This window comes from Ascaphus truei, chromosome 3, assembly GCF_040206685.1.
Source record: "Ascaphus truei isolate aAscTru1 chromosome 3, aAscTru1.hap1, whole genome shotgun sequence".
Lineage (NCBI taxonomy): Eukaryota > Metazoa > Chordata > Amphibia > Anura > Ascaphidae > Ascaphus > Ascaphus truei.
The window spans coordinates 387,322,520-387,336,159 of NC_134485.1; positions in this window are offsets into that span (position 1 = coordinate 387,322,520).

The following is a 13,640-nucleotide window of genomic DNA, read 5'->3' on the forward strand; positions in this document are numbered from 1 at the left end:
TCACACTCACACAGTGGGGTTGTCGTGAAACAGGGCATCTTTATTGATGATGGTATGGGCAGACTGCCCCTTGCTCAGCCGCTCATCTCTCTGCTGCACTCCATCTGGAAGGTTTCTCCTTTTCCTAATGGAGTTGCTTTCCACCTCTCCTCTCAGTGAGATTCACCAGCTTGTCTCTCTTGAGCTGCACAGACTCACAGCTATTGCATCAGCCTCTGCAACACTGTTGCAGACCTCCACATGACTCTCCTGAACAGAGTCAAAACACCAACTGAACTGAACTGCTAACTTTAGGCAGTACTGTGTCTTATATCACCTCCAGAAAACAGAGACCCGCTGTGTCACTAAGGGCGGACACAAAGCATGTTGTCATTTCCTTTGGGACATATGACACCTCACCAGGGTTTGAGGGCAATCCTCCATGATTGTTGCTGGCAATCCTGCATATTTACCAGGTTTACTGCCAGCATGAGAAAGAGATATGTACACCAATGTTACACATGGCTACATATGTAATAAGAAAGATCTCAAGATGGCTGCTGCTACTGTTGGACTGTGTCCTCCATGTGTCCCTTCCTAACGTGTTTCACTTTTTGGTTGGCTTCCTCAGGGGTTCTTCGGTTGTTTCCAAAATGAAAGATCAATATACATCAGTTTTTTCTAAAAGATATACAAAACATATTGATAACATATTTTCTTTAGAACATGGGACAATTAAAGATGGATATGGATTTTATTGCAGAAGGTTTCTTAAAATTAGAAAAAGTGTTGTCAGCAGAATCAAGAAAATGATGGAATTCGATTACATTACAAAAGTTCTAACAATACAAAGTGAAAAAATTCCAAGAGGACTTAAATTTTTAAACCAGGTGACTTTTGGTTTACAAGATCATATTTACATGGAAGCTAGAAATAAAATTCTGGACTACTGCTCATATGAACGTATGAGGCTTAAATGACTCATCACAAAAAGTCTTTGAAGAAAATTTATGTTTTGGTGAATGAACTAAAGGTTAAATTAGAACCATATCAGCAGTTGGCAGAATTTAATTCTAGAAATCAAGAGATTCAATCTAAGACTGTAAAGTTGGATGAGAGCATTGTTTTTACAAAAACACAAGATATATAAGAGGGATAAGGAAGATTACATTAAAGACCAAGTATAAAATTTGTCCACCAAAAGAATGCAGGATTCCAATAAATATGAACATAAAACTAAGATCACGAGACCCCATCAGAGAAAATGCTAGGAGCATAGAGATACACATTATACCCTAGAAGAGTTTAGACATGGGGACCATTATCAAGACAGATAAGTTCAGACAGAGGGAATACCAGCACACCCTAGAAAACCAAGGATATAGGGGGGTGTAACCTTATTTTTAAATACAAAAGAGAAAATAAATTTGAGGCATCCTCTAGAAATCAAAATTCAATGAGAGAGGGATATTCAAACATATATCGATCTAGTCCATACATAGTTTTCAACAAATTTGCAAAATGGAAAGAGGAGAGTGGATAAAATGCAGATATAGAGATGAGATAATGAGGAACTATCAACCAATGAGATCAAGGAGTTTATTTTACAGTACCGTACCATAGACCCTTGGTAAGACTAGACCATCAAGAAGGTGTCAGTAGAAATCCATCAAATTCTTCTTTTTTTTTAGGGGACAGAGAGATCATAGGCTTAACAAATAATACATTTGGAGAGAGACAAATGGCACAAAACAGATATTCCCCCCTAAAAGAGATGTCCCAAATGGCATCACCCTTAATGAGAAAATTAAATAGCAATGAGGGGTTAGAGGAGGCAGGGAGTGGCATAAGAATGAGAATGACATTTTCGACCCTGTAGGAATATTTAATATTAGTGAAACAGTACTTTCCAATAATCAAATATCAGTATTGAATAAAGGTTTGAATTTTGCCACCACTTTAGGACCGAACTCCTTTAAATTCTTCATAGATGCCTTACATTTCAGAAAATTAACATTAAAAAGGTATTTCCTGAAACAAAATTTGGAGATTAACAACATCGTGAAGGATAGGATAAAATATAAAAATGAGAACACATATACATTCAAATTTGAAGCCCAGCTCAACCTTTCCCCCTCATTTTTGTAAAAATTATTTTGCTGAGACTTTCTTCCACATGATCACTAGTGACTTTGAAAGAATGTCTCAACAGAAAACCAAGATGAAATTTAATTTGAACAGAAAGGAAAATGAAGCACTCAGAGAAGCAAAATTGAATAAGAAAATAGGGATCAAACAGACCAACAAGGGTGGATGCAATGTTATGAGTGATGAGGATTAACTCAAAGAAGCCAATAGAATTTAGGAGATGAGGGAACCTATAGGACCCAAAATGGGGACCCAACAGACCCATTTCAGAAGAAACTAGAAAAAATACTTTCAAAAGGAAGATTGATAGACATCAACAACGAATTAGAATATAATTACCTTTATAATAAGTTCCTGAAACAAGCAATATTTTATTTTATCCCAAAGATTTATAAATGTCTAGGAACCCCACCAGGCAGACCGATAATATCTTGGATCAACTCCATAACACAAAATTTGTCATAATCCATAGACTTTTATTTGCAAAAATATGTGATCATACTTGAAGTACACGACTCAAATTATACATTTGTTAGACCAGATGAAATGGGAAGAAGACTTCCTTTTTGTAACTTGTGACATAACTTTGCTAAATATGGCCATACGCATGGTTGGAAAGAGATTGAAAGAACTCTCTTAAGAGACACATGCATGAAAAGAGAACAAGCTGATTTTTTTATTTCAGGGATAGAATATATTTTAACTAACAACAATTTTTGGTTTAACGATTGCTTTTATTTAAAGACCTCTATGACAGCCATAGGACCAGATTTGCACCCTGTCGTATTTTTGGTTGTCTCTGGCAAAGCCTCAGAGCACACCACTTACTTCAGATCCATGGCAGGATCGAATGAGCTATGGAGCACTGATCGGGTTCCCCTTTCCAAGCTTTCCTAGCTTCCCCGCTATCATAGGAAAGCATGGTAGAGGGGCTGATTACCAATCACAGCGTGGATAATGGTCATGGACCAATCAGAAAGAGAGCTCATCTGCATTGGTCAATAAGTGCTGGGGGTGGGCTTAGAGAGATAAATGGCTTGTGGAGGGAAATAGAAAGGGGCCAATGGGAGCAGCGCCTACTAGAGGGACTCAGCTATTGCTTCCCCAGGCTGAAAGCAAATCTCCTGCTGGGCTGGTGCAGATCTAGCTGTGGAGGAAACATACTGCTCTGGTTGTTGGGCAGATGGCCCCCTGGCTCGATTTCTATCCCGGAACACCTTCTTCCCACCAGCAGCCATTTTTTTGACATGTAGGCAACACAAAGATTTCTCAGCCCTGCATGTCCAGAGACTTTGCTCTTCTTTATTGTTGAACAAAATATATTTTTATACTTGCAATACATTTTTATACACAGGAATAAAGAGTACACTTTTACACGGGATGCAAGGGGCTACCGGGAATGTAAAGGCAGGGTAGCTTGGGGGTCTCGTGGCCAAATGAACACCAGGGAACGATGAGCAGGGGCCAGGGAATTGGGCTTAACCTATATTTTACTGGTCACTGGGCCCCTTTCTGTCATAGATATATATCTTCATTTGGCGAGGGAAAGAGGAGGATGCAATACGTTTTATACTGTAGATATTCTGAACTGCAATAAACTGAATTTAGGTCTTACTTATAACATCCGCAAAACTGAGATGCTGTATATCAAAAACGATAGGATTAATTGTAAGAGCCACTTTAAATCAGTGGATTGTAATACATATGTACATTGAACCAGTTGTCACCACACAAATTGGCTGAACAACATTCCTTATTTGCAGATAAGAAGAATCAGAAGGAACTGTATGTGAGATGATACATATCATGAAAATCAACTAAATTGAAACTGAGATTCATAGAGAAAAAGTATGATCTGGTTGTGCTGGAAAATACTTTAAAAAAGTGAGTGTGTCAGGTTCATTCTGGTATGCCTGGTCTGCAGTTCTCTCACACCTCCACCGGGAATGCTGCTGCTCCAGTCATGACTGGTATCCCCTTCTGCAGTCCCTCTCACTCTGAAATCAGATACTCTCTGGTTGTCTTTATAAACGTCCTATTCCTGCAGCCAGGTGCCTGTTTATACTAGTTCCAACTGCACCAGCTTTGGTCCTGCTTTTTCCAGTGTTTTGTTCCCATGCCAAAGTCCTGCTCCTGTTTTCCAGTTCTGTTTCTGTGTTCCAGTCCTATCCCTGTGTTCAAGCCCTGTTGCTGTATTCCATTCCTGTCCTTGTGTTCCAGTCCTGTCCCTGTGTTCCAATCCTGTTCCTGTCTCTTGGCTGCCAAGGACCCCGATGAGGCCTCCTTGCTGCCTGCCTCCTACCTCTGCTAGTGACCCAGATTACACCACTTTGCTGCCTGCCTTTGACCATGCTTGTGATCTGTTTACGCCTTCGCTTATGCCTCACAGTTCCAGCCACTGGGATTCTCTCCTGCCATAACTCTCACTCTTGACAGAGTGCATCAGAAAGGAAAAATCTTTTGAACACTAAACAGAAGGTGAAGATTCAAGGGGTTGGGGGGAGTAGCCAATTGTTATAACAATTAATCCTACAAAAAATGTAAAAAATCCTCGGCCAACATTGGAAAATACGTTAACAGGAACCTGTCCTAAGAGGTTTCTCACCAGAAAGACCCAAGACTTGTCATAACTTGATCATGCTTATCTCACCACAAGAGAGGAGAAGAACTATTGAAAGGTAGAATTAAATCTAAAAATACGAATAACAAGACAATTGGATATAGAAAGGATGAACGTGTCAATAAATAATCTGGGAGCATTCCAATTGAGGATAACATGCTATTCATTACACAATATAGTCGCCAGTCAGACGACATTAAATCTATTATATCTAGACATTGGCATGTTCTTCAGTTGGATTCTGCTCTTAGACAATTTGGCAAGAATATTCCTAGGTTTACATTCAGGAGGGCAAAAACCCTCTCTACAGTACATACCTATCTCCCAGCATTTATAGAGCTCCAGTTATACAAACTAAAGGGTTCCTGCCCCCAAGAGGATTCCATAAATGTGGATTTTGCAGTGTATGCAAATATGCAAAATCTACTAAGTCAATTTTATCCTGAGTTACTAAAGATACATACAAGATAAAAACATTGATCACCTGTAACACCGATTATGTTATCTATTCCTTTAAATGCGGCCGTGAAAAAACTTATGTTGGTAGAACCATTAGACCACTAAAAAACGCATCATGGAACACATTAGATCGATTAAAAGGGTGACGTAAGATTTCTGGTCTCAAGGCACTTTTCAGATTGCCCTATGGGCAACCTTGATTCTTTTTCCTTCAATGCTCTGGAACATATCCCATTCCCTGTTAGAAAGGGGAACAAGCTGAACACTCTCAATAAAAAAGAAATGTTCTGGATTTTCTCATTGAACACATTAAGTCCATCAGGGATAAACACAAACTGGGAACTCAAGCATTTTCTCATTTAAGAGATTGTCATATTAGCACAATATAAGTCAATCGGTATTGTTGAACATGATATGTTCATGATATTTACCATGTTTAATGTGTATCTACATCTACACATTTATCTCTGAGAGGATGCTTGATGATGCTAATCAGAGTACTGTCCATTCTCATTTAAAACCAGAGACAGAACATGAAACACAGACAGAGCCCAGTGCTACATCCAAAGACACAAATACACAGTACAGTGCCTAAATATATATATATATATATATATATATATATATAATCAAAAAATAAATAGATGATACCGTTCTGTGACTAACAAAATGCTTTTATTTGTGCGAGCTTTCGAGATACACTGATCTCTTCTTCCGGCGATGTCACAATGAATGAAGCAAGCAAAGGGTATACTTAAAAACAGTGTCTCTTGGAATGTTATCTGTGCTTGTCCTTCCCCCGGTGTAGATGAGATTTATGGCTAGAGGTGTTAAATGGTTCCTGAAAGTAAGTGATGTAAGAATGTGTGTGTGTGTGTGTATCAGTGTGAATATAAATGAATGGAGAGCCCAATGTGTATACAGTGCTTTACAAAAGGGGTGTGTGGAGTGGGAGTTAATATAAATGGTGTGGGTAGGTGTGGAAATGTGAGAGATAGTAGCATAACTAAAAGTGTGTGTGGATACTATGTGGTCCCTATTGGTGTATAGGGATGGAAAAATAAGGAGTATTGGTATGTGTAAGAGACAGCTGTGTGTGCATACATATAGCACAGTATGTACAGACATGGTCTTTAGCACTCATGGGAAGAGAGTTTACTTGTGTCAGTAATGACTCATAAAATTTCGATCTCTGTTTAGGCCACCGTTAAGTGTCCCGAACAGTTGCATAAATTTGTATTCATGCAACCGTCTCTCTTTCGGTGTTTTAAGATTACCTTTGAATATGGCAACCCTCAGATTGTTCCTCTTATGGCCAGAGTCAGAGAAATGTTCGCCGACAGGACTGTCTCTTGTTCTGCGTGTGATGCTGTGGGATGCAGGTTCATTCTCTTGTTTAGCCCCTGCCCCGTCTCACCTATGTAGTAGCAGCCCCCTGGGCATTTCATACACATGATGATGTACACGACATTGCTGGAGGAACAGGTGAACCTTCCTCTGATTTTGTATTCCCGATTCCTGTGTGGTACTGCTGCGACACACTTTATTCGAGCAAATACCCAGTATGTACCTGGCAGATACCTGGAATGCGCCGCTCCTCACCTCAGACAAGCCCCGTTGCGTTTGCCTTCCCAGCCATGGTTCATGCCTGGCTGACGGGCGGCTGATCTGTTAAATGATAATGATTAGGATTTAATAGGCTGCAATGCTTCGCGTGTCTACCAGATGGCATAAATTCATGAATTGTAATGCAGTATATATATATATATATATATACTGTGCAGTATTGCAGCCAGCGGGAATAAAATGCTTCAATCCCTGCCTGGAAAATAACGCAATGCACTCGGGCAGAAAACAGTCACAAACCTCAATACACCCGAGTATACCCGAATTCGTGGGACTAGCCGAGCTCGAATAAAGTGTGTCGCCAGTGTATTTGTATTGTGTCCGCTGTGTAGAGCATTGCGCAGGTTTTGCATCTTGGGTCCTGGCATGGTTTCGTCCCGCATTCAGTTGTACTGCTGAATACTTTACTCCTCACCATAATATTCTTGAGATTATGAGGTTGTCTGTATGATAATAAGGGTGCTTCAGGGAAGACCTGTGATCAGTGTATCTCGAAAGCTCGCACAAATAAAAGCATTTCGTTAGCCACAGAACGGTATCATCTATTTATTTTTTGATTATTGAAGCTCGGCTAACACGATACTGATACCTCTACATATATATCTATAATCTATATATATATATATATATATAGATATATATATATATATCTATATATATATATATAGATATATATATATATTGTATTGTATGTTTTTATTTATATAGCGCCATTAATGTACATAGCGCTTCACAGTAGTAATACACGTGGTAATCAAATAAATAACAGATAATATAAATAACAGATCATGGGAATAAGTGCTTTAGATATAAAAGTAACATTAAGGAAGAGGAGTCCCTGCCCCGAGGAGCTTACAGTCTAATTGATATATATATATACATCACTCCCCCTGCACATACCCCCCCTGCACATCACCCCCCCTGCACATCACCCCCCCTTCACATCACCCCCCCCTGCACATCACTCCCCCTTCACATCACCCCCCCTTTCACATCACCCCCCTTCACATCACCCCTCCTTCACATCACCCCTCCCTTCACATCACCCCCCCTTCACATCACATCACCCCCTGTACCTCATCACCTCACATCAGCCCCTGCACCTCCTCACCTCACATCAGCCCCTGCACCTCCTCACCTCACATAAGCCCCTGCACCTCCCCTACACCTCCCTTCACCCCCCTGCACTTCAGATCATTTCGCCAGAGCAGGCAGGACTGTGCACGATTGCAAGCAGCGGGCATCGGAAGTGCCACACTGCAAGAGCTTGCAGTCTTGAGAGCGGGCTGGGGGGGAGGAGGGTGAGACCGGGCTCGGCTCATGGCGGGTGGCGGAGAGGGAGAACGGACTCGGGGGAGGGAGGAGGAGGAGAGCAGACTCAGGGGAGGGAGGAGGAGAGCCGCCGTGGGCCGCACAGTGAGTGCCGGCGGGCCAGATGCGGCCCGCGGCCACGTGTTGTGCAGGCCTGGAGTAAGCTTTAACCATTTAAAAGTGGGAGTGGGTGAGCTTCAAACTAGGGAAGGAGTAGCCACCCTGTAAATCATCCAGGACCAGCTGAACAAGAATTACAAAACATACAGGACCCCTATAAGTTCATATTGAACCCCCAAAATAACTACAACATATATAAGCATATAAGTGTAACAGAGGAGTGCTACTGTGCATGGCAATATTTATTTAAAACCAGAGACAGAACATGAAACACAGACAGAGCCCAGTGCTACATCCAAAGACACTAATACACGGTACAGTGCCTAAATATATATATAGATATCTTTGGAATAAAATGGTCTTTTAGTTTAACTCTTTGGTCAAAGTGTTGTAAGCCCTTGAGCCCCTCCAAGGCAGACCACGTCTCAAGGGTCCTAACACTTATATAAATTCTTAATAACTTGTACATTACCAGGAAGAATGATTTATAATAAATCTGTCAAAATTAGTTGCATAGTTCTAAGTCTGATTGAAGCTCTTAATAACCTGTATAATACCAGGAAAAGCACTCTGTATTAGGTTTGTCGCAATCAAACTGCAAGCAAGTTCCCATGAGTGTGGAAGGTGCAAAGGAGTGAGCCCCAAAATAACCACGACATACATATATATATGCGTATAAGTGTCAAATAGGAGTGCTACGGAGCATGGCAATATATATTTAAAACCAGAGAGAGAACATGAAACACAGACAGAGCTTAGTGTTAGGACCCTTGAAACGTGGTCTGCCTTGGAGGGGCTCAAGGGCTTACAACACTTTGGCCAAAGAGTTAAACTAAAAGACCATTTTATTCAAAAGATATCTATATATATATATATATTGTGACATAGTCCAAAGATGTAAGGCAGCTTTCTGCCCCGTTTTAGGTCAGAAAGTGCAGGAATAGTTAAAAATGATCCATTCCACAGCTTCACATTAACTCAGGCGGCTGGATGGAAAATCCAGACCACAGATTACAATGTGTCTATTTCTCCCTCACCTGCCCTCCTAATCACTTGCACAGGTATTTAGAGCAGAGAGGTTTGCATTTCACTCTCTCTCCTTAGAGCCTGGAGGCTGGGGGTATCGCTGCTCCCCTACATCCAGTTTTGGGGTGGACGGCCCCTCCAAGTATCACAGTACCAGAGGATTTGCCTGGACCACGAACAGATAAGACAAACAAATGTTTATTGCTGTTGCTAAAAGACTATGCTGTATCTAGTGACCCTAAATGAGAGGGCATTGTTTTAAGCTGGGGAACCAGGTTAGTTGGCCTAGCAGCAGTTAGAAGCTGATTCTGATCTGTAGTTAGATCCCTGAAAGGGATAGGATTTCTTTATATGATTTGGTTTTTATTTCTTAAAAGTGACACTGTGTGAAATGCTATAACACTGATATGAGTAAACCGCTGAATGAAAATATCTGAGTGCCTCTAACCTACACATGTTAAAGCTGCAGTCCCTTACTGGGATGAAAATAAAGCAGGCAGAAGCCTGAGTAAAGCAATGTAATACTTTGCATGATCCTGTTTTTTGTATACATAACCCTAGAAGACTGTGTCGGGAAGAACCCAGACAGACGTGAGCGCTACAAAAGAGGGGCGTTTGTCACTATATATATATATATATATATATATATATATATTATATATATATATATATATATATATATATATATATATATATATATATATATATATATATATATATATTTAGGCACTGTACTGTGCATTTGTGTATTTGGATGTAGCACTGGGCTCTGTCTGTGTTTCATGTTCTGTCTCTGGTTTAAATATATATTGCCATGCTCAGTAGCACTCCTCTTTGACACTTATGCACGTATATATATGTTGTGGTTATTTTGGGGGTTCAATATGAGCTTATAGTGGGCCTGTATGTTTTGTACTGTCCATTCTCATCAGATTTTAAGATACTAAGACATACAAAAATTCCTATTGGAAGTACCTTTATAACGTTTAATAGGAATACATATCATCAGTTTCATACAGCGAGTGTATAGATCTTTGTAACTTCTCCATACTGTATCCAATTATCAAGATCCATCTTGTAACTATAATATATATAGGATTCGTGTGTCCATGTGTTGTTTCACAGAGATTAAAATGTGAACATATTTGCTTATAGTAAGAATCAATATAATTATGACTTATCAGGATTTTTAAGTTCTTAAAGCAGTCACATACATTATATTATAATATGATGCGCTATATATAATTGAACACATGGTATCCAACATCTATTATCAGGTATGATTTATGAATTAAGTTAGACAAGAATCTTGTTTCTTTTTTTTATATATATTTTTTGTATATTTTGTTGTATTGTAAGTAGTTTTTATTGGTTAGTGTTGTTGTATTTTCATTATATGTATATTATATCTTTTTCAACAGCTGATTTGTTTTAAACCTGTCGGTTACATATAAACCTTTTTGGGCTGATCATGTATGATCCAACAATCACTACCTTCAATATGTTATATTTTACATATTTTTGTTTATTGTGTGGAGTATATATGCTCTTGTTTATTATTGTATTCGTTGGTGCCTTCTATTATTGGCTGGCTGTCGCTGGTTGAAATGTCACTCAGGCTGCATTTCCCTCATAGGCTCCTGTCCTTCTGGACGGGGACCTATTGCGGGTCCTGGGGGGCGGGACTTCCGGTAACAGCTCGCATAAAGAACCGGCACCTTGAAGGGAACATTACTCTTTGACAAAGTGCATATACTGCGCAAAACGTGTCAGAGGTTCACTTCACGACTCTTGTTTTTACCCAGTATGTTGCTAAACGTTCCATAAACCCTTTTTGATATAGTGAACTGGCATCCATCGCACTTCCTAATTTGGAACGCATTACCCATAGTTTGATATGCTGTGAACCGCCATTACCCTTCCCACGCTGGGAGGAATCTCTCTTCACTTCTATATCGGACTGAGAGAACGCTGCTTCCAGGACTTCACAAACGAAGGTCGTGAGTACAAACGAAGGTCGTGGGATCCATTACTGCATAATTAGAGGTCTAGCTCCAAGGGTTATGGACTTTTAGATTTATAGGTTAGGTCTCCATTATCATATGGATATCCTTACATCCTAAGACGTCTATCTACCATTTATATACCCTCAATTGTGAGCATCAATGGCCAAACTTTGCCTTTACTCACCCTTACAGTATATACTGGTTTGATCAATGAATGTATATTTATAACCACATAAAGAGAAAGAATCCCTGTGAACAAGCACTCTTCCTCCAATTAAATAAAATAATAAATTGTTTAATGTACAGTAGAAAGGAAAAACAAAAAAGTTAAAACCTATTAGATGCGAGAGATACTACTCATCCTGTGCCAAGTGTAAATGGTACAGAGATACAAATGCCACGTGTAAATGGCACTGATTAGTGTTCCTGTCTACTATAGACCAGGGTCAGACATTGGTAACTACCACAGGTCAGAATGTTGTACACTCTTAAATACCTAACCCTGAGGAGGGAATGCGAATCACTGTATATGGTATATATATATATATATATATATATATATATATATATATATATATATATATATATATATATGTCACTGCATATAGTGACGTGGTAGTAATCTACAGATCTAATTCTGATCCCTTACAGTGGTAAACCACAAACTTGGGCAAACAGCCTCATAGACCACTGGATTGACCCACTAGTAGGGGAGAAATATCATGTAGATAACATAATGTAATGGGTTAAACACTGCTACCCCTGTTCATGCAGTAGCTTGCTGTGAACAACTAAGTCCTCCCCCTGAAGAAGCGTGGTGTAAATGCGAAACGTGCGTCGGGATACGTAGGACGTCACGCATGTGACGTCATCAGAAGTGGCGACAGCTTCTGACTCAGGCAGCAGTCAGGCTTGTATCAGCGGTTGCACCTCCTTACAAACGACCCTCCATGGTTTCTCTTTGCAACATATATACCACAATATTGCGACAAGATATACTAATACCTTGCTAGTGATTTATGTGAGATACATCTACATATGTAACTAAGTTACCTAATGTTGCAGCATTTATTGTAGTGTGGTATTCAAGTTGGCTGTAAAGATTGAGAGGCACTTTTTTGCATTGGCAGTGTATCCATTTACACAGACAGGAGATGCTATTCCATCTTGGTTTAAATATCACGGAGTATAGTGTGCAATCAGGAGCATATTTCTACTCCTTAAATATCATACACCTCCGTATTTATATGTATGTGTTACCCATTTACACACCCAAATACATCTATTAGGAATTTAACCCTAGAAGTGTTCTAACATCGGGTATATTATGTAAACATTTGCAAGTGATATGGAATTTGGTTACTATCTGATGATTATGGGATATACACATTAGCTGATAACCTATTTTATATGATAATATATCTTACCATCAGAATCTCTGTTCAGGGTGGAACAGGTGCATTAAGTAAATTTCTGGTGCAACATATTTACCATACAACTGATACTCCTATAGCCTCATTGATAAATACACTACAGATATACTGCTGATCTGAGTAGCTATTGATGCCATACACTTTGATGTCTATATAGAATGGTTTGAATCTATTGTAGATATATATACTTACCTTTGCCGACTGCTCTATTAGCCACTTCATTATGGGGATTTTTAACGTACATATATGTTTTTAATCATTGTATGAAATTAATAAAACTTTATTTTTTTGATCTTTCCGGTTCCCTTGGGTTAATAGACCAACTAACAGCAATTAACTGTTGGACTATTGTTGTCCGTCTACTAATATTCAGCATTGAGTGCTAGAAATAGGGGGATCCTTTCTGATTCTTCTTGGATCAACTCTGTTAATATATGTGAACAACTAAGCACAGGTAACCATGATGTAATGGGTTAAACACTGCTACCCCTGTTCATGCAGGAGCTTGCTGTGAACAACTAGGCACAGAGCATATGCATGAGAATGTGTGCTAGCACACAGGGGCTGGAACTCAACACTGCCTCACTGATTGTCACTCATAGATGGAGACAGTGGATCCCACCAATAGAGTAATGTTGTATAACACACACACAAACAACTAGCTAGTGGGTGCCTCCTGGGGCCCACAACTTAGTTTAACTTCCTCCCAGCATGCAAAAGCAGTAGTCACAGGGGCTAATTGAACAAACAGGTAATCTGATGAATAGTAAAAACACACCCGTATAAGGCCCATGTACAGCCTCAGGATGAGGAATTGGAATATTTCAATTGAGACACAGGACACTGCAGTTCAAAGTGACCTGTCTTCCTTTCATACAGTGTCTTGAAGTGTCCTCTCTGATCTACAAAATA